Raw genomic sequence first — 21,364 nt, forward strand, 5'->3', positions numbered from 1 at the left:
TTGTGTGGCTAAGAGGTGCCAGAGAGTGCCGGGGTCGGGAGAGGAGATGGATGGGTGGGAAGGTGTAATGGGCTGAAGCTCCAGCTGATGCACTGAGGTCCCAAGCACATGAGGCTAAATAGCAATTGGATGATACTCTATTAACATGTGCTTCGAGAAAGAACAGCCCTGCCCACTCTCTGTGCAAGTCCTGATGTGTTGCTCTCACTTCGTATCCCATCCCCCTTCACCTCCGCAAAGAATAAAGCTCAAGGATTTTCCCTTATTCTGACTCTGGCTGATTTTAATATAATCTGGGTGCTAAACGCGGTCATCACAGGCAGGAGTGAGCAGGAGCAGATTGAAAGTAGAGGCGCAACCAGAGGCGCACAAAAAGTGAACGGGCTGCCTTACAAATTCATGGTCTATGTAAGCATTTATGAAGCACCTTTTATACACGAAACAAGCATTAATTAATCACCGCCAGGTGAGAGGGAGTGTAGCACAGTGGACAGTGATCTGGACGCCTGGGTTTAACTCCTGCATCTGCCCCATACTGGCTGAGTGAGTCATTTATGTCTTCACTGCTTCGGGCAGCCCTCAGAGGGTACGTTGCAGATTGGAGAGAGGAGAGACTAAAGGCAGAAAATGAATGAAAAGGCTCCAATAGTCCAGGGGGCTTGATCCCCTTTAGTTGGGAATGTTGAAGGGGGATCCTTGATGAGACAGAAGTTGGTTTCCATGACCTCTTATGGCTTTTCTAACCCTAAAGTTCTAGAGTTCCAAGCTGGGACATCATCGAAGGTCTCCCGACTCCCCTCAAAGTGAGCCTTCCACATCCCAGCAAATTATTGTTGGTTCTTTGTTCTCCAAGAGGACCATGACCTCAGGAGATGATGCCGGGACGTGCAAATGAAGTGGATTTCAGGGAGGGAGAGCTCTCCTCCTGAGCCATCGGAGTCCAATGGGCAGATACAGAACAAAACAACTGGAGAAGACCCCTGCCCGGCAAAAACTGGAGGATCAGAGACCCTGGATGGCGTTCAAGGTCATCGTTTAAAGTGAATCTGTTCCAGAGGTTCTTACCTAACACACACACACACACACAGAGGCACATGTATATCACGTGCGCACAAATGTATAAGCAATAAATTGAGAAATCAAAGGCATGAGTTGCATACAAGAGATTCTTACCTAAGAAAGAAAAAAATTTTCTCTTCTTTTTCTTTCTCTTCTTTTTTCTTTCTTTTTCTTCTTTTCTCTTTGCTTCTTTTCTTCTTTTCTCTTCTTTTTTCTTCTTTTTCTTCTCTCCTCTTGTCTCCTTTCCTTTTCTTTTGTCTTCTCTTCTCTTTCCAAGTGTCTTTAGCTAAGTTTGAAGCTATTGAAAAATGGTACTTATTGGTATAAGATTATATGAAAGCTCAGAGCTAAAAGGGAATGTCAGAGCAAGAGGGGCTTTAAAACAGGGAATGTCAGTGCTGGGAGGGGGCTTAGGAGTCTTTAATCTGAAAGCCACGAGGAGGAGTTTTATAGATAGATTTCTGCAGGTCTGTGAATCTAGGAGGGGAAAGGTATACCTTTATCTCCTTCTTCTTTCCCCCTTTAACCTCTGGTTCCCTCCCATCCCTGCACATTTGTCACATTTACAGCATGCTTTTGGGAAGGGGGCCCTGGGCTCCCCCAATCTGCCTGCCAGAGGGCTCTAGGACACGGAGGTGTCCAACGCTCCTGGTTTACGGAGGAGCCTGTGGAATCCTGCCGAGGGCACTGGCGGGCCCAGCTCCCAGGGCCAACCTCCTGCCATCCCTAGGTATCTGTGGGGGGGTGGGGCTGGGAGGATGCTCAGGGAGGCAGCTCCTGCTACAGGCGTGCAATTAGCCACAGACCTTTCCCTCAGTCTTCCAGCCTCGCCGCTCTTTCAGTGCCAGCCCACTCTCTGGCAGGCTTTCCAGTTTCTGCTTCACTTTTTGGCCTCCACCTCCCTGCTCCTGCTGAGAAAACAAAGGAGAAATACAAACAGCCTCAGTCCCTGTGCCTGTAGCTCTCCCACCTCCCCATGGTTTGTCCTGACTTCACTAGGTGAGGTAGAGGAGGCAGAAGCCCGGCTTAGAAGCCTCAGCAAACAGGCCAAAGGACCAGTCCTGGAGGGTCTCAGATCTGGCCCAGCACAGGGCAGAAACATCACTCTGATATCGCCCCTTCATCCTACAGGGCTCCTTTTCTTCTAGAAAAAAATAAATAAAGGGATCACAGAGCTAGAAAAGACCAGAGATGAAGGAAAAAATTCATTAAAAACAATGATTTGATAAACCACAGGGTAACCCTCAGACCTGTCTGGGTGATCCTGGGAAAGTCATTCTACTTGCCTCAGGTTGCTCATCTCTAAAATGGGCTGGAGAAGGAAATGGCAAACCCCTCCGTGTCTCTGCCTAGAAAACCTCAAACGGGGCCACAGAGTCAGGAGGACTGAAAAAGCAGCCCCCACAGGGCCAAGTTATGAATGTTTAATTCAATATTCTCATTTTACAAAGTAGGAAAATGAGACTCGGGGAAAGAAAATGGCTCACGCAGGGTCACAAAGCCAGTTTATTGTAAGTTTATAAAGTTAGAGGTAGAAGAGAACTTAGACCTCACTGAGTCCCACCTTTCCGTTTTACAGATGAAGAAACTAAGGCCCAAAGAATTGAAGTCACTTTATGCTTCTCTCAAAATGATAGGAGGCAGAATTGGGATAGACATCTTTAATGAAAATCATTATCAATCAATGAGCACTTAGTCAGTTCTTATTATGTCAGTAATAATAGCTAGCATTAAATAACATTAAGATGGGCAAAGCATTCTACATGTTATTTCATATTATTTTGTTACCTCCATACACCAAGCCTGTGTGGTTCATAATATCTTTTTCCTCCTTTATGATCTCTTTGGGAAACAAACCCAGAAGAGACACCTGATGGATCAAAGGGGACACACAGTTTGATAGTGCTCTGGGCACAGTTCCAAATTGCTTTCCAGAATGGTTGGAACAGTTCACAACTCCACCAACAATGTACCAGTGCCCTGTTTTCCCACATCCCCTCCAACATTTATCATTATCTTTTTCTGTCATGTTAGCTAGTTAGAGGTGTACAGTGGTATCTCAGAGTTCTCTTAATTTGCATTTCTCTGACCTTTTTTTATATAACTAGAAATAGTTTAATTTCTTCATCTGAAAATTGTTCATATTTTTTGATCATTTATCAGTTGGAAAATGATTAGTATTGTTATAAATTTGAGTCAATTCTCTCTATATTTTAGAAACGAGGCCTTTATCAGAACCCTTGGATGCAAATTTTATTTTCCCATTTTACTGCTTCTCTTCTAAACTTGTCTGCATTGGTTTTGTTTGTACAAAACCTTTTTAACTGAATATAATAAAAATTATCCATTTTGCATTTCATAATGTACTCTAATTCTTCTTTGGTCACAAATTCCTTCCCTCTCCATAGATCTGAGAGATAAACTTTCCTTTGTTCTCCTAATTTGCTTATAGTATCACTCTTTATGTCTAAATCATGAACCCATTTTGACCTTATCTTGCCATAGGGTGTTAGGTGTGGATCAATGCCTAGTTTCTGCCCTACTAATTTCTCATTTTCCCAGCAGTTTTTGTCAAATAGTGAGTTTTCATCCCAGAAGCTGGGGTCTTTGGGTTTATCAAACAGTAAATTACCATAATCATTAATTATTTTCTTATGAACCTAACTTATTCTATGTGAAGTTATCTGTAATTCAACTGTGAATTGTCAATTTGCTTTTTTTAGACAAAAGATAAAAAATAATGCCAAAATAAGAGCAAAACATAGATAAAATATTATGGTGAGAAAGAGAGAGAGAGAGAGAGAGAGAGAGAGAAATGGATGAAAGAACAAACATTTACATGGATATTTGATTTTAGCTAAGGAAATTAGGATGTAAATCAGTGAGGCTCCTAATCTTAATCCTGCCTCTGTCACTTATTATCTGTGGCCAAGTCCTTTCTGTAGTCCTCAGTTTCTAATCAATGAAATAAGGGGTGGGGTTGGGACTGTGTGATCACTAAGTTTCTCTATAACTTTAAAACTATGATCCTATGATTAAAACACTTGATCTTTTTGCTGAACAGAGTCAGGGCAGTGATGCTTTAGAATGGAAGCTTATTTATATAATCTTTTGGAGGAGGGTGGTGGAAGATAATGAGCAGTATCATCTCATAAAACAGTGAGAAGCCATGCATGGAAAACAAGTTTATAGACAGCTTGGCAAGAGAACCAACTCAGCCAGATCATTCTGAAGGCATTTAAGGCTAAAACAGGGAGGAGGTCCATGAAGAGATGGAAAATGGGAAAGACTGCTACAGATTTCTCTCAGAAACTTTTTTTTCTCTATCAATGATGATGGAACCGTTTGATGTGCTATTTGATAAGGCAGAAATGGCACCAAAGGAAACAAATATGGGAAGAGTAGCTGGACCAAACCAAGGACATACAGAGGAGGTCATAGTCTTAAAGGATCCGTTTTCCTTGTCTCTGAAGAAGAAAATATAGACACTATTTGAGTGAAGATCAACAGAAAGTCAACTGTGGGGCTAGGAAATATTTTTTTTTTATAGCTTTTTAGGAAGTATCTTTGCCAAGAAAACCCCAAATGGGGTCATGAAGAGTGGGAAATAACTGAAAAATGACTGAACAGGTCAGATAGAAGGGATATTGTCATTGGAAAGAACCTCCAGAAATTCCCTCTGAAAAAAAGTGCAGCAGGGAATGCTTTCTCATTTTGCCTTAATAATAGTTTCATCCTTCAAAAGATCCTTCTCAAGAGAAAATTGTTTTCTGGATCTGATTCTCTTAGATATAAAGAACTGAACTAGGTGTAAATAATGGGAACCTCCTCGCAAGGAAGATATCTATATGGGAGATGGCATATTTAAAAAATGTATTGATAGAATTTCCAAATATATCCTTCTCCCTCCCTTCCTCAGACAGCCATCTCTCGTAACAAAGATTAAGAAAGAAATAAAGGAAAGTACTTCATCAAAATTAACCCAGCCCATTGAGTCTGACATTAAATGCAAGGTTCTGTACACGTGGTCCCCCGTGCCTGCAATGGAAGGAGAGGTCCATTTTCTCATCTCTTATTGGGGGCCATTAGGTCATTTCAATTTTACAAAACTTTCCTATTTAAAAATATTTTTTCATTCACATTTCTATAATCGTTGTATATATTATTTTTCTGGTGTAACACATTTAGTGTCCTCACTGCCTTGAAGTTCAAATAATTAAAATTTCCCTTCACTTGCAGCATTCTTCAGTGCCCTTTAGGGATTTGTGTGTTTTTAGGTTCTCTGCTAATGGCTCCAGACTTTACTGATTATATTCCTTCCATTGTAGGGAATAGGTTCCTCCTGCATCCCAGTTCCATTTAATCAGGGACAGATTAGTTTCTACCCAGAAATGTTTACCTCCAAATGTATGATGACAAATATACAAACTTATTCCACCTGCCCTGCCTGCCATGGGGGAGGTAAAATCCTTCTTCTTCCCCCTTCCCACCTCAGTCCCTGCTCAGGGGAAGGAGATTGTGTTCATTGCTTAGTTTGGTTCCCATAGAGCACAGTACCAGTTTCAGGTCCAAAACTTCCACTGGGCTTGCATTTCGGACTTCTGGCTGGCTGACTGTACCATCCCACCTGCAATCCTGGATCCACACTCATTATGGCCAGTGACCCCCATGAGAATCCCCTCTAGCACTTAAAGGACCAGACTGTGCAGAACAGGCAGGAATAAACCCCCCTCCCTACTTCCACCTCTTCTGAAAACATCCTGTGCACCATTTTTATAATATAATCTTATGCTTCAATTTGACTCCCAATTGATGGATATTTCCATCATTTTCAGGTTTTTTTGTCACTGCAAAAAGAGGCATTATAAATATTTTGGTACAAATATATCCTTTTTCTTTAAAAAAAATTTCTTTGGGCTACAGACTTTGTACTTTACTGATTAATATTCCTTCCATTGTAGGGAATAGGTTCCCCTTCTGCACCCCACTTCTATTTAATCATTAACAGATTAGTTTCTACCTAGAAATGTTTACCTCAAAATGTATGATGACAAATATACATTTTTTTGCTGGGTCAAAGGGTATACATAGATTTATAGCCCTTTAGGCATAATTCCAAATCGCTCTCCGGAATGGTTGGATCAATTCACAACTCCACTAACAACTTACCAGTATCCCAATTTTCCACATCCCCTCCAACATGTATTGTTCTTCCTTTTTCTACCAATCTGATAGGTATGGGGGGTACCTCAGAGTTATTTTAATTTGCATTCCTCTAATCAATCGTGATTTAGAACATTTTTATATGACTATAAATAGCTTTTAATTTTTTTCCTTGGAAACTTAGCTGTTTTTCTTTTAATCATTTATCAATTGGGGAATGACTCATATTCTTATAAATCTGATTGTTCGATTTAACCGCTCTATAGAGCAATTTGGAGCTATGCCCAAAGGCCTTATATAAAACAGTGAATACTCTTCAACCTAGAAATACTGCTACCAGATTTTTTTAAAAGGGGAGAAAGAACCTATATGTACAAAAATCTTAAAATAGCTCTTTTCTGGAGGCAAAGAATTAGAAGTTGAGGGAATTCCCATCAATTGGGGGATGGCTGAATAAATTGTGCTATGTGATTATGATGGAATACTACCGTGCTGTAAGCAATGAGAAGCAGGATGCTCTCAGAAAAAACCGGGGAAGACTTCCACGAGCTGATACAAAGTGAAATGTACTGTCTACAAAGTAATAGCAATATTGTAGGAGGATCAACTGTGACTTGGCTGTTCTCAGAAATAAAGTAGCCCAAGACAACTGTGAAGGACTCAGGAAAAAAATGCTGTCCGCACCCAGAAAAAGAACTGATGGTGTCTGAAAACAGATTGAAACATTCTTAAAAACCAAAACCAAACCAAAACAAAACAATTTATTTTTCTTGAAGGTTTTTTCTCAGTCTGTTTTCTTTCACAATATAATTATGATGAAAATGCTTTGCATGACTATACATGTATAACTTACTTTGAATTGCTTATATTCTCAAGGAGGGGGTGGGAAGGGAGGAAGGGAGAAAATTTGGAACTCAAAGGTTTTAAAACAAATGTTGAAAATTGTTTACTGGGGGGAAATAAAATACTAAATAACAGAAAAAAAAAGACTCAGTTTTCTGTGTGTTTGAGAAATAAAGTCTTTATCAGAAACCCTTGTTAAACCCTTTCTCCCCTTCTGCTTTTCTTCTATTCTTGGCTGCATTGGTATTGTTTGTGCAAAATCTTTTTCAATGAATGTAATCAAAATTATTCACTTTACATTCTATAATGCTATCTGTTTGGTTATAAATTCTTCTCTTATCCATAGATCAGACACTTAAAACGTTCCACATTCCCCTTATTTGCTTATGATAGCACCTTTTGTCTAAATCAAATAACTGTTTGGATGTTATCTTGGTATACAATGTGAGATGTTGGTCTCTGTGTAGTTTGTTCCAAATTGCTTTCCAGTTTTCCAGTTTTTATCAAATAATGAGTTCTACTTCCAAAAGCTTGGATCTTTGGGTTTATCATATACTGGATTATTATGATCTTTTATACTGACACACCACTCTATTTTTTAGCCAGATCAGATTGTTTTTATGATTATTGCTTTATAATATAGTTTGAGATCTGGTATGGTTAGACCACCTTCCTTCATTAATTTCCTTGATATTTTTGACCTTTTATTCTTTCACATGGATTTTGTTATTTTTTTCCTAGCCTTGTATAATAATTATTTTTAGCAATTTGATTGGCATGGTACTGAATAAGTTAATTTAGATAGAATTGTCATTTTTATTATATTGGTTTTCCCTACCTAGGAACAATTAATATTTTCCAATGTTTAAATCTGACTTTATTTGTATGAAAAGTGTTTGTAATTGTGTTCACATAGTTCCTGGATTTGCCTTGGTAGATACACTCTTAGATATTTTATATTGTCTACTTATTTTAAATGGAATTTCTCTTTCTATCCCTCGCTGCTAGACTTTGTTGGCAACATACAGAAAAGCTGTCAATTTCTGTGGGTTTATTTTATATCCTGCAGTCTTACTGAAATTGTTAAAAATCTCAACTTTTTTTTAATGATTCTCACTTCTCTGTAATTTTTTATATTTTACTCAATCCACAGGGGAAAAAAATAGACTGGCTTAAGCCCTCTGCACTCAATAGTCTTGAATAAATTAAGAAGTTAGAGAAAGGTTATCGTTGTTGTTGTTGTTTGTTTATTCTTTAATACATCCGCAAAGTAGAGACTGCATGGTTAGGATTTTGGACTGCTGCCCAGAGGGCAGAACCAGGAGCGGTGGGTGGAAGCTACAGACAGCCAGGCTTGATACCACAAACAAAACAAGGCAGAACAACAAGCAAAGCCCTTCCCAGCCATTAGGTCTCTCCAAACAGGAAGGGGCTGCTCGGGGAGGTGGTGGGTATCCTCTCAAGCAAAGCCTGGATCTCCACTTTGTGCAGTGGATCCTTTTTCCGATATGGGTTGGTCCCCATGGGTCCCAAAGTCCCTGAATCTTTGAGAATCCATTATTTGGTTTCCAGGGACACTCAGGGTCCCACAGTTAGAAGTTGAAGAACAAGTTTATAAGATCCAGAGTTGGAAGGAAGGCTTTAGAGGTTATTTAGGCTACATTCTTCCCCCCCCCTTTATATATATATATATATATATATATATATATATTCTTCTCTCTATATTATATATAATACATATTATATTTATATATAATGCTATTATTTTCTTCTCTATATATTTATATGCATAATATATTATTATATAATATATGATAAATGTAATATATAATGCTATTACTTTCTTCTTTCTATATTATATAATACATAATATATTGTATTTATATATAATGCTATTATTTTTTTCTCTATATATTTATATGCATAATATATTATTATACAATATATGATAAATGTAATATATAATGCTATTACTTTCTTCTTTCTATATTATATAATACATAATATATTGTATTTATATATAATGCTATTATTTTCTTCTTTCTATATATTATATAATATATATATATAATATATATTATATATATAATATATATATAATATAATATATATGATACATGTAATATATATGCTATTATTTTATTCTATACACATTATATATAATACATAATATATTTATATATAATGCTATTATTTTCTTCTCTATATTTGTACATATATTATTATATATTATATTGCAATATATAACATATATTTATGTATAATGCTATTATTTTCTTCTTTCTATATATTTCTATATATTGTATATCACTATATAATATATGTAATATATATAATGCTATAATTTTCTTCTCTCTATATTTATATACATAATGTATATTGTAATATATAATATACGTTTATATATAATGCTATTATTTTCTTTATATTTATATATAATGTAGAAATTATATGATCTATGTAACATATATTCATATATAATGCTATTTTCTTCTCTCTATATTTATATATATTATATAATATAATATATGATCTATGTAACATACATTTATATGCACATATTTCCTGCTTTGACGCCCCTGCTCCTGTGCGAAGGAAAGCCCTTCTGACGGGCCGCTGGGGAAGCAGGTTTCTCGGGCATTCTCTCCCGCTTCCTTTCCCTCCCGGCTTCCCTGGCTCAGGGGGAAGCTCTCCCAGCCCCCTGACTCCAGGGCCTGCCCGGGGCGGACCGCCTCCAGGGGATCCCGCCTGCAGCTTATTGATGGCAGCTGGGTAGGTCTTGTCTCTGCAGGAGGCAGCGAGCTTCCGGAGGCTAGGGCCCATCGGTACCGGAGCCTGGTATACAGTGGGTGGTTAACAATTGTTGATGGAAAATCAGAAGTGGCTTCTTAGGATCCAACACCCACGGGAACAGCCTTTGGCCCCGGGCTGGGTGGGGCATCCCCCCAGCTGCCGGGAAGAGAGGAAGCGGAGGGAGGCCAGGGCGGAGGCCGGCCCTGTGAGAGGCTGCCCCGGAGACGGCCTCCAGTCCCAGCGAGACTGGGCCTCTGCCCTTCCCGGCCGGGCGGTCCGTCCCCGAGCGTCCTCGGGCCTCAGTCTCCTCATCCATAAAATGAACGGATCGTCCACCTCCAGCAGAGCTAGGATGAGGCTCGGGGGAACCACTTTGCAAAGCTCCAGGTGATGGAGAAAAGACCCTTGGCCATTATCGGCCCCCGTTTGCCGAGTCATTAGCCCCACGTGGACGCCCAGCCTTGTTCCGGCCGCACGGCCTCCTCCGGCCAGGGCAGACAGGGACTGGGCCAAGTAGAACTTGGTGCCCCAGGCTTCGAATCCTCCCGCCTTGGCTTCCTGTCACCTGGGGACGCGGGCGCGTCACTCCCGGTCGTGTCTGCCCTTGCGGCGCGGGGTCCAGGTCCCCAGGAGCGGCGCGGGGGCTTCGTGTGTCCTCAGTCTCCCCATTTGTAAGCTCATGGGATCGTAGGCCCAGACTAGGGAGCGCCTCAAAGGCCTTTTCTCCTTTGGGCCGATGGGGAAGCCGAGGCTCAGACAAGCTACATGACTCCCCGTGGGAAGTGACGCAGCCGAGACTCCGCCCTGGACGAGCCCCCAAACCGAGTGCCAACCCCGCCCCCGATGCCCACGCGTCACGTGGCCCCCAGGGCGCCTCTCTCAGCCTCGGCGTCCCCTCTGTGTAATGGGAGGGATGCTCCAGCTTCCCTGGAGCATCCTTCCTGCTCGGAAGCCTTTGCTCTTATCCCAGAGGTTCCACAGTAAAGTTGTTTCCAGCCTGGGCTACAGGGCGGGGAGTGTTCTGCTGTGGGACCCCCGGCTCCGGGGCTCGGTGATGGATCGATCCGCTTCGAGTTGCCTCCGTTTCCCCATCCACGCGTGTGGGAGCCGCGCTGTGGCCGCATCTGTGTCTCACCTGTTGGATTCCCCCAGGGCTTTGGCCCAGACCTTAAACTCTGCCCCCTCGCGACCCCTTTTACCCGAGAAAATTTCCCGTGATCCCCGGGACGGAGCAACACAAACCGGGGCTGCAGATCCCACGTTAATGAATAAGTATAATAACATAACAATATAAATAATGATAAATCACTAATAAATAAAAATGATTCTGATAAGAAATTGTCATTTTGTAACCTCCGTGACCCACAGTTTGATTAGCGGGGCCTTAGCAAAGCCTGCCAAAAAGGGCTGCGAGAGCGAGGGGGGGGGGGGGAGACCCTCAGCGGCGGGGTCCCTGCGGCCCCTCCCCCAGCCGCGATTCCCCTTCTGTGTCCCGACGCCCTTCCCCCCCATCCCCACGTCCCAGGCTCGGCCCGCGGCCCCGCCCCCGCCCCGGCACCGAAGGGACCACTTCCTGCGTGGGGGGGGGGGGGGGAGGGGCGGGAACCTGCCCGTTTTGTGGCCGAGCTCCGGGGTGGGAAGGGCTGGGCCGGGAAAAGGCCCCGGGGCCAGGAAGTAATATTTACCCAAGTGGAGGAAAGGGCTGTTTCCTCCCCTCCCTCCCCCCCTCCGAGTCCTCTTCCTCTGCCCTGAGGGTCCCCCTTGCGCCGGGCCGGGGCCACGTGGTTTCGATCTTAATTTAATGATCTCTCCGTCAAAATAAACGCCTTTCTCCGGTCTCAGGAGCGTCGTTAGCGTAATTATGGGTGGGGGTGGGGGTGGGGGAAGGCCCCGGATGAGATTCCCAAGCTACCTGGGCTGCCTTCGGGCCAGACACCTCCGGAGGCAGAAAGGCCTACATTAAAGTACTCCAATATAACATATAACAAAACATAACATACATAAAACACAGTAAACGCTGTGAGCCGCCAAACGGTCCGCCTCAGTTTCCTCATCTGAAAACCGGCGGCGCTTGCAGCCCCCGCCCCACAGGTCGGAGCGGAGGCGAAGGGGCCCGGAGGGTCCCCGGAGCCTTTCCCGGGGGCGCTTTCCGGGGCTCCCCACCGGCCGCGGCGTCCCGGGCTTGGCCCTGACTGAGGCAGAAGGCAGCTGCGGGGGTGGCAGCTGCGGGGGTCTCCTGGGCCGGCCTAGGGGCGGGGGTGGGAGAAGGAAAGCGCAAGGGCCGTCCTTGTTTAGTCAGTCCTAGTGCAAAGGGGCGGAAACGAGGTTGCCGGCTGCCGGGTGCTCCGGGCACAGAGTGGGTGCCGCTGGGTTCGGAGTCGGGGAGGCGGGAGGTTCCGTGGCGGTCTGTGACACCTCCTGGCCGGGGAGCCTCTCAGAGGCTGCCCCCTAAGGCGCCCTTGATCCAGGCTCTCTGGAGGTACCTACTCCATCTAACGGTTTTTATTTGGTTTTCTACTTAGTCCATATTCGATTTTTCTAGAAGCACAGTCTTAAGGAACTATTCACAATACTGTTTTTTTAATGAAAGCGTCTTATTTTTCAAACCATGCGTGGATACTTCCCAGCACTAACCCTTGCAAAACCTTTGTTCCAGTTCCCCACCCCCTCCTCCCCTAGATGGCAAGTAGTCCAGTAGAGGTCAAACATGTTAGATCCAATGTATGTGTATCTTGTGGTATTTTGTTTATTTTATTGTATTTTTTTATTTATTATTTTTTGTTGTATTTTTATATAAAAGACTGTATTTGGAGTGTTTTAAGTTAGGCCTTTCGCCTCCGAGCCTGGCTCTCCATCAGCAACGACTCCCAGTCACTCTGGCATCAGAATGCTCCGTTGCAAAGGATTCGGTGAGACTGGGTAGCCCCGGAGCCCCTTCTTGCTCTGATCCTGGGGGGCACTGATGCTCTCAAGTGCCCCCGTGCTCCTATTTCAAGGGCACCAAAGCTCTCCTTCTCTCTCCTCTGCCTTCCAAACTATCCCGGCCCGGCCTTGGTCGCTGCGGCCTAGGAGAGACTTTCTAGTGAGAATCTCCTTGGGTTCAACCAGGTGCTGAACCACTAACCCCTCGCTCTTCGGGCTGGACAGGATTTTCGGAAATATGGGTTGTTTTCCACCCCTTCCCAAAATATCAGAAAAACAAACCCAGAAACACACCGGAAAAGCCCTCGTTCAATAAACAAGGAACCGGGGCTGGGGAAGGTCCAAGTGCAAATTATAGGCGACAGTCCCGGAGGTCTGGGACGGAATATTGCTCTGTGTACATTATTCTCCCAGGATATCAGCGGGACTTATTTCCTTCAGCTTCTGGCATGTTTTAGGACCAGCTTTCCTGGAGCTGAGGTGAAGGATGTAATTCTTCTCCTTGTCACATCCTCTGACCTCTCCGCCCCGAGTTATTATTATTATTTTTTGTCTGTTGTTTGCTTGGGCTTCTGCCCTTCCAAGGAGTTGTGGGTTCAGAGGAAGGGATGGGAACCCAGAGGATGTGAACTCCCACATCCAGGGAAAAGAGACAGGGGTCAGTCTGCTTGACGGCCGACTGAGCCACTTCCCAAGCTGATAAAGGCTCCCTGAAAATGGTACAAATAAAGAGGATGGAGCAGCCGTTGGGGGCCCCCATCTCCGGTCCCATTGGGACTGGGATGGATAATAAAATTGGGATAATGGGGTGACATAACAGCCTGGGAAGCTCTCCCACGGCCTGACCAGTTTCAGACTTTTTTGAAATCAGTCACTCGTGGCTGCGTCATGGAAGGAACAGAGGGTTCTGTGTTCAAATCCCAGCTTGACATTTACTGCCCGTGGGCTCTTGGGAAAGGCCCGGCCTCTCTGGACCTCAGTTCCTTTATCTGCAAAAAGAGGCATTGAAAAAACCTTTCAGCTCCCTTTGATTATGGCTACCCACGATGCCCATCTGTAGCATGGAAATCAGAGCAATGTTCTGGTTCTTGTGTTTGGTACCGTTACATGGTCCAGCTCTGGAATAATTTCTGGCGGTTCAAATGGGCCATTCGGGCTGTACCGTAGGGACCCTGCTTGAAGGAACTCGGGAAGTTTAGTCCGGAGGAGACAAGAACATTTAGGAGGCGGGGGCTTGAGGCCGTCAGGTGGAGGAGAGATTGTAGGGAGCGGGAGGGGAGCCAGAAAGAGCCCAGCCGGGCTTTGTGCTTGAGAAGTTTCCTAGTCATTGGGGCCGTCCCCAAGCAGATCGGGGGCCGGCTCAGCGGGCCGAAAGCTGCTCATGGGGTGAGCCCTTCCTGGAGGGCCGTAAGGTGGCTCAGGGCTCACCAAGCTGGGAGCTGGCGCTCCGTTGGAGCTTTTAGCGGGAGCACCCTGACCTCCTGCACCCAGTCTATGAGGGTTTGTGTATCCTCGCCAGATCCCAGCCAAAGGATATGGGACCCCCAAGAAATCTGGCTTCTGGCCCCGGCTCTGCCCTAGCGGACTTCCCATGGGGCCTTGAAAGGCAGCAACAGCCCAGGCCACATCTTCCCAACATCTGTGGGAGACCGTGGCCTGTCCCAGGCCGGGGACCGTGGGCCTGCCCAGGAGTTGGCCCAGCCTTAGTGGGGCATACGGTGCCCACAACACAGAGTGCACACACAATGCACACAACACAGAGCGCACACACAATACACACAACATAGCGCATATACAGTACAGCACACACACAACGCACATAAGTGCACATATTACATGCATATATACATAACACAAATGCACACACAAATACACTTGCACATACAACACACAACACACACGCACACATAACACACACACACACACACACACACACTCCCAAGCAGAAATGCTTCCCTGCAGCCCCCACTGTGAGACCACCAGCCTCCCCAACCATAAAACGGGCTGGTCTTCAGATAAATCCTGGCAGACATTTCCATAGAGCTCCAGGGTCTGTGAAGGATTGACAAACATTATTCCCTGTGACCCTCAGTGGTCTGTCACCTAGGTGCTGTTCTCACCTCCTGGGACAGCGGATCAGAGCCGGAGGACCTTGGGGTCCATCTGGGCCAATCCCCTCCGCTTTGGGAGTGACTTCCCCGGGGCTTCTAGACTCCAGTTCCACTAAAGCCAAGCCCCTCTGCCCCGTCCCTGCCCCAAAGGAAGCTTGAGGGGCCCCTCGACAGACTCCTGAGGCAGCAGGAGGAACAGGCTTGGGCCCCTCCACACTGGACACCTTTGCTGAGATCACCTTTCCTAGTTTTCTTTTAAGGGAAACAGCTCAGGTAAGGTGATCAGAAAAGGGTGTGATGTAAATCCGGATGGGGCCGGATCTGTGACCTCACAGTGGGGCCCCCACTGAGGAAGGGCCCCGTTGGCTGGCTCTGCCCCTGCACGTCTTGGAGCCGCTTGGGGAGCTCAGAGGCCCAGGGTCTCCTGGGCGAAGGTGCGGGTTCTGCTGGATTCCAGACAGGTTCCCAGACGGCCCATTCCTTGGTCTCGTGGTGATGTCCGGCCCTCGGCCATCTCCCTGCGCCCTGCTCCTTTCCGGACCTGACACCTCTCCGTGGGTACAATCTCAGTTCTTTCCTCGTGCACAGGAGAACTCAAGATGTGCCTGGGGATGACTGGTCTGGCTTAGCTGTGGGTATACTCAACCTTGGAGGCTCTGGGACCTTTTAGCGGGGCAATCCCTCCACCACCTTCTCTGTCATGGGCCAGAACTCTGAAACAAGGATTTTTACAAGGTGCTAACTCAGGGTTATCTCGTCTAGCATGGGGATCGATAGTTCTCTGGCTCAGTACATGTACTTAATATAGTTTTTAATATACTTAATTAATATACTTAATCTAGAGTACACTATAGTTCCACAAGATAATGTAATTATACTGGAGCATATAAGCAGGGACAGACTCGGCCAGATTCATTCATCCCATCTCCCACCACGGTGGCGATCCCATTGGAGCTGCTCGCATGGACACTGCCTTCTGGCGGGTGAAAAAGCTTGTATTCTCCCCCATTGTAATCCCTCTGCCATCTGATTGCTCCTCTGCTGATTGAGCCTATCCGAGTCCTGAATTTCTAAAGCTTCTCTGGGTGTAAACTCGGCTGCCATCACTCATCTCCCCAAGCGCAGATCCGGCCCCAGACACTTCGGGGCTGGCTGATGCTGGGCAAGCCTCAGTTTCCCCATCTGTAAAATGAGCTAGAGAAGGAAATGGCAGACCCCTCCGATAAAGCCCCAGATGGGGTCACAAAAAGGCAAGTATGACTGAAAAGTGACTGAACAACGATAGGTCTGAAAATGTGTCAGCAATACAAGAACAAAGACAGAAGAGAAACAGCTCTTGCCTTCAGGGAGCTTATATTCTATTGGGGAGACAGAATACATAGACAGACAGACAGAAAAACACAGACAGATAGAGAAATAGACACAAATAGAAAAATAGAAAGACAGATAAAGAGACAGAAAAATAGAAAGACACAAATAGATAATAGACACAGACAGAAAGAAAAACACAGACATAGATAAATGGACACAGATAAAAAGAAAGACATAGAAAGATAAAAAGAGGCAAAAAAGATAAAAAGGAAGGAAGGAAGGAAGGAAGGAAGGAAGGAAGGAAGGAAGGAAGGAAGGAAGGAAGGAAGGAAGGGGAAGGAAAGAAAGAAAGAAAGAAAGAAAGAAAGAAAGAAAGAAAGAAAGAAAGAAAGAAAGAAAGAAAGAAAGAAAGAAAGAAAGAAAGAAAGGAAGATGAAGAATCCCTACAAAAGCAACCCATAAATGTGTTATTTTGTGGGGGAAGCACTAGCATCTGGGGATTGGGAAAAACTTCATACAGAAAGTAACTTCTGAGCTGAGCTTTGAAATCACAGACACTCACTGGGTCCCCAACAGCTCCCATGGCACATGTCCCTCCTCCAGGCTGCTGTATTTTGACTGAGGGTGGCCCCATCCTTCCCCTCTGGGTGACCTCAGAGTCCTCCCCCCTCCCCTTTCCCTCAATCCTCCCCTTGCCATCTTTTGCCAATTCCCGTTCTCACCACCATCTCGTCTCTCCACTATCTCAGCTCCTTCTCCTTTTGAGGCGCTCATCCCCTCTCACTTTGGCCTGTTGCAAGAGCCCCGGTCAGTCTCCCCGAATCTCCACACGGCTCCCCATATTCCACAGCTATGAGTCTGATCGTGTCTTTTCCCAGCTCAAAAGCCTTTTGTGGCTTGCCTCTGCTTCTAGGATAAAATAGAGCCTGTCTAGCCTGGCATCCCAAGTCTTTCATAATCTGGCTCCAGCCTACCTTTCCAGACTTATTTCCTAATTCTTCCCTTCAGGCCCTCTGTGTTTCAGCCAGACTAAATGACCAGATGTTCTAAAACCACCTAATTCCGTCTCCCACCACTGGGCCTTTGTATAAGCTCTCTCCCATGCTTGGAATTCTCTCCATTCCCAAATCAGAGAATTCCTGCTTTTTTTCAAGGCTCAGCTCCTCTGTAAGACCGTTCCTTGTGTCCTGTCCTCCCCCCGTTATTGATGCTCTCCTCCCATCCTCGGATGGTCTTGTATTTTCTTGTGTTTCTTTTCCTCCAGCAGAATATGAGCTCTTTGAGGTCCAGGATTATTTTTGTGGCTCTTTTCATTTCCAGACCCTAGAAAACTTTCATTTAATAAATGCTAAATTGAATTGGATTAAAGAATTCGTAGGATTTGGGTGAAGGCCAGAACACGGAGACATTAAACTTGATTTTCCAAGTAATTAGATATTTGACTGGGAAACCTGCTCCTCAGAGTGTCCTTTCCTTCTCTACTTCCTGTAATGTGGGGCTGCGTACTGTGTCAGGTGGGAAGGAGAGAGCATGAGAAATAAGGGAGGAGCTCTGCCTTCAAGGGACTTCTTATGAGCTACTGGCAGCTGTACAAGTAAATACAACGCCATCTTCCCCAATGTACGAGGGATGTCCATATAGTGCCATGAATTTAGAGCAGAGAGGGATTGAGGAGTCAGTGAACCTGAGATTCTCATATGTCAGCTGCTCTAACCTAACTCAAAACTTGAATTCTGTCTATATATCCTAGAAAAGTGGCCACCCATCTTTTTTTTGGAAGATGTTCAATAATGAATAAAAATACACAAATAATAATATTTTATATTCTTTTTACTATGTGCCAGGCAATTATCTCATTTGGTTCTCAAAACCAACATGGGAGAGAGATGCTATTATTGTGCCCATTTTATAAATGGGAAAACTGAGCCAAAGAGAGTTTGTGACCTGCCTCGTAAGGTTAGCCTTGAACTCGGATCTTCTGACCTCTCCCAACGTTCTCTCTTCCAAGGCAACTGACTCCATTTCTCAAGGTCACTAATTATTAGGAATTTTCCCCCTATGTTGGGCAGAAACAAGGGTCCCATAACTTCAGCCAGCCGCTCATCATTTTGTTTTCCAGCGCCGAGTGGAACAAATCCCATCCCTTTTCCACAGCTTGAGTCTACAAGTATTTGAAGACAGCAGCCATCTCCCCGGAGTCTTCTCTTCTCCAGGATAAACATTCCCAGTCCCTTCGGTCAGCCTGGATGACTTCGCTTGGAGGCTTTCCACGTCCTGGATGCCCTTCTGCGGACACATGCCAGGCTGGCCCAGGCCCTCTCAAAACCGACTTGGGCCCAGGATTCCAGACCGTCTGACCAGCCCGCCCCCAGGCTGACCACGAGCTCTCCCAGGACAGCAAACCTTCCCTCCCACTCCCGGCCACCATGGAGAGCTTCTGCCTCCTCACCCAGCAAGTGGTGGATGGAAACGTCCTTTCCACACGAACTCTTCTCCGGCTGCATTTGGGGCAGGGGTCAGCGGGAGGACTAGATGCAGAGCCAGAACATCTGACCCAGAACCTCGGCCCGGCACTGGCTGACCATGAGGACCTGGACGAGCCTCCCTTCCTCAGCCTTCACTTTCCACCGAAGCGAGGAGCTGAACCAGGTGGGCGGGCTCAAATCTATGATCCTGTTTGTGGAACTGAATATTATAAGATTATACATACGCACACACACACACTTGTACATAGACATATACACACAGATACATGTATACACACAGATATTGCTGTAGGATAGGATTCCATGCTACTGTGTATACTGTAATACTATACACTATATATATATATATATATATATATATATATCTCATTATAGTATAGAAGAATATATAACACTATAATGATATATATTACCATAGTATGGAATACTATAACACTATACATTAAATTTAATTCTATTGCATTATATATACTATACTATAATATATATTAGTATTGTATAGTGAAGAATATTATAATACTATACATTGACTTGAATATCGTAGCACTATATGTAATACTAGCACATATGGAATACTATAAGACATACATTAAATTTAATCCTATTGCATTATATATACTATAATATAGAAGAGTATGTAACTCTACAGCACAATATATATTAGTATGGTATAGTGTAGAATATTATAATACTATACATTGAATTGAATACTATAATATTATATATATATATATATATATATATATTATAATGCTAAACATTGAATTAAGTACATTAAACCCAGACTTTGACACCTGATAATTGTGTGACTAGAGATAGAACTTTGGGCAAGGGGGTGCAGGGATATTTCCACCAAGGCAGCTGCAGAAGCAGAGAGAAGTCATTCCTGATTGAGCAGGGTCTTGTGGGTAACTGCATCTTCCTTTGAGACTTTCCCACAGCAGGAGGCCGCCGTACATCAGAGCTCATCAGAGAATGACTCGTGGCTAATCAAAGGCAACTGATTGGCCCAGTATGGGAGAAGTTGAAGGGAAATAAATGATTTGTGGCCCCGGGCCCCAGCACAGCATGGGGCCGTTTTCTCCACCGGTTTGCCATGGGAGCCGTGACGAATCCCTGCAGGAAAGAGAGTGAGCTTTAGGCTTCTGGGCATGGGGAACATTGGTCAAGTCCACAGATCAATGTGCATCTAGCACGTGTCCACCATGTAGTAAGCTAGGGGCCAGGAGGCTGGGGCACCTGAAATGACCTCAGAGTTTAGCCCTAAGTGTGTCGCCCAACAATCGGAAGCTGGGAAAGCTGGGCCGTGTCCCCCCCACCCCAGGATGGGTAATCTTGGCTCTGGGCTCTGCAGCCAGGTGCAGCCACCTCCTCCCCATGGGAGCACAATGCTTCCCTCATTCACCCACTCTACAGTTGTGCAAACTCTAAACCTTCCTCTTCTGAACTTGGAGCCAGCCCCTCGAGGCACTTCTAAGCTGTCACAGATTGGATCACATGCAGCTGGGAAAATCTCCACCACCCCCTTTCCACCCCTCCCACATACCCACCCACCCACTGACTCCCCCCAAATGTCTCCCCTCTCTCTGTCTCTGTCTCTCTGTTTCTGTCTCTGCCTCTGTCTCTGTCTCTGTCTCTCTCTGTCTCTGTCTCTGTTTTTCTCTCTCTGTCTCTGTCTCTGTCTCTGTTTCTGTCTCTGTCTCTGTCTCTCTGTCTCTGTCTCTCTCTGTGTCTCTGTTTTTTTTTCTCTCTATCTCTCTGTCTCTCTGTCTCTCTGTCTCTCTCTCTGTCTCTGTCTCTGTTTCTCTTGGTCTCTGTTTCTCTGCCTGTTTCTCTCTGTCCGTCTCTCTCTCTCTCTCTCTCTCTCTCTCTCTCTCTCTCTCTCTCTCTCTCTCTCTCACATATTGATGAAAGGAAGAACTTTAAAGAAAGCTCAGATGGCCGCTCAAATGGTTGATAAAATATGACAAAGAGAAGGCAGAGAATTCATCACTCATTTGCTTTGCTTTTCTCTGCCAAAAAGGATGATCTGTGGGTTGGGGAAGATAAAAGAGATAATGGTAGGTTTTGAAAGGGGAGATAAATAAAGAGAATGCTCAGCTGTTCTGGATGAGTTCAGTCCTCTTGGCCCGGACAAGCTACACCACAGAGTTCTGAAAGAATTGGCAGATGTGATTGATGGGACATGGTCAGTGGTCTTGGATCCATTGTATCGAAGGGCTTGAATGAGGGAAAGAACTTCTGGGACCACTCTTCCAATCCCATTTCTGCCATGTGACTCCTTGGGTGAAGCTGGATAAGTTGCTTCCCCTTGTTGCCTCAGCTTCCCAACATATGAAACAAGGGGAGTCTCTAAGGTCCTCCAACCAGAACTAAATTTATAATCCTCTCAGTGGGGAGGGACAGATATCATTCATATTTTCTAAAAATAAAGAGAATGAGGTCTGGGAACTTAACTTTGTTTTGTAGTACAGTCAGAGCATAGGAATGGCTTATGGATCTTTAACAGAAAATAATAATGGAAAACATTGAATAACAGTATGTGATATAATTCTGTTCTAAAAGTAATAAATGGTCAATAGGTTTGAGGCACTGTTCTGAGTATTAAGGATAAAAGGGCTCCAATAGGATTATGTACATTAGATAATCCAAAATTTTCAGAATGAAACTGACAGA

At 44.8% G+C, this 21,364-nt stretch overlaps 1 long non-coding RNA gene across 1 annotated transcript; it reads right to left on the reverse strand.

Annotated features, from left to right (window-relative positions):
* Nucleotides 1-1,272: 1,272 nt before the first annotated feature.
* LOC116423741 lies at nt 1,273-11,973 on the reverse strand. Its single transcript, XR_004234260.1, has 3 exons — nt 11,859-11,973; nt 1,866-1,970; nt 1,273-1,357 (listed from the first exon to the last, which is right to left on the reverse strand). It is a non-coding gene; the product is annotated as an uncharacterized LOC116423741 (long non-coding RNA).
* Between the last annotated feature and the right edge of the window lie 9,391 nt (nt 11,974-21,364).

This window comes from Sarcophilus harrisii, chromosome 4 (genome assembly GCF_902635505.1).
Source record: "Sarcophilus harrisii chromosome 4, mSarHar1.11, whole genome shotgun sequence".
NCBI classification, from domain to species: Eukaryota; Metazoa; Chordata; class Mammalia; order Dasyuromorphia; family Dasyuridae; genus Sarcophilus; species Sarcophilus harrisii.